Source organism: Mandrillus leucophaeus, unplaced genomic scaffold, assembly GCF_000951045.1.
Source record: "Mandrillus leucophaeus isolate KB7577 unplaced genomic scaffold, Mleu.le_1.0 Scaffold8729, whole genome shotgun sequence".
In the NCBI taxonomy this organism is placed as follows: Eukaryota; Metazoa; Chordata; class Mammalia; order Primates; family Cercopithecidae; genus Mandrillus; species Mandrillus leucophaeus.
In genome coordinates this window covers 218-1,275 of record NW_012109507.1, presented here as the reverse complement: position 1 = coordinate 1,275, position 1,058 = coordinate 218, and the positions used below count along the sequence as shown (strand labels likewise).

General features: G+C 45.4%; 1 pseudogene across 1 annotated transcript; it reads left to right on the top strand.

Moving 5' to 3' along the window:
- Window positions 1-241: 241 nt before the first annotated feature.
- LOC105531226 lies at window positions 242-704 on the top strand (annotated as a pseudogene). The gene has a single exon (XR_001004761.1). The product of XR_001004761.1 is annotated as a tumor protein 63 pseudogene (transcript).
- The last annotated feature ends 354 nt before the right edge of the window (window positions 705-1,058 follow it).

Below are 1,058 nucleotides of genomic sequence, written 5' to 3'. Positions count from 1 at the left end.
CTCCAGAGGCGGCACAGAGAGCTGAGTGATCTGGAAAAGCCATTACACACACACACACATGCTCAGACTTCTCTTGTTTTCTCTGTTTGTCAAAAATCAACGGTTTTACTTTGAATGTGAAGTGTTTCCGACCTGAGGTCCATCTCTGTAGAATGCATTCACCCATGGATGCCTTTTTTTGGAGCAATGATCTGTGGCTTCAACGGCTAATATTGGGGTTTCTGGGTGTCCTTGCAGCCACAGTACACGAACCTGGGGCTCTTGAACAGCATGGACCAGCAGATTCAGAACGGCTCCTCGTCCACCAGTCCCTATAACACAGACCACGCGCAGAACAGCGTCACGGCGCCCTCGCCCTACGCGCAGCCCAGCTCCACCTTCGATGCCCTCTCGCCATCACCCGCCATCCCCTCCAACACCGACTACCCAGGCCCGCACAGTTTCGACGTGTCCTTCCAGCAGTCAAGCACCGCCAAGTCGGCCACCTGGACGGTAAGAGCAGCGGGCACGCACATGCCTGACCCCAGTCCAAGGCCGGGCTTCACCACATCCCAGGGATTTCTCTCCCTTCCCAGTTTAGCGATTCCACGTTCAATGGTGGAAAAGTTGTCTTTGAATATTTAATACTGAACCAGAGAGAGAGAAGGTGCCAGTTAGTGGGAAAAGTCCCAATTTAGGAACCAAACGTCTGCATTCTAGCCAGCTCCTGGCAGCTTCAGTCAGTGTGCTCCTGCCTGCTTCACACTGTTGTATGCCAAAGTTGATGGCAAAGTAAAGAGCACTGTGCCAACAAGAAGTATGGTAATCATGGGATATGTGTTTACAGTCTCCAGAAAAGTGTTTACCAGTCTCATTATTGTAAAAGAAGTAAGTGTCACATGAAGGTGTGATTTTAAAAACTGAATAAAATAATAAATATAGTGTTATAAAAATTCAGAAAATAAAATCCTATTTATGAAGGAAGGATGAATATGTTTATACATGTAGGTATCAATAAATTATAATTTATCAGTAAATTGTGTAATTTCTTATAATAAATTACTATTTATTATAATAAT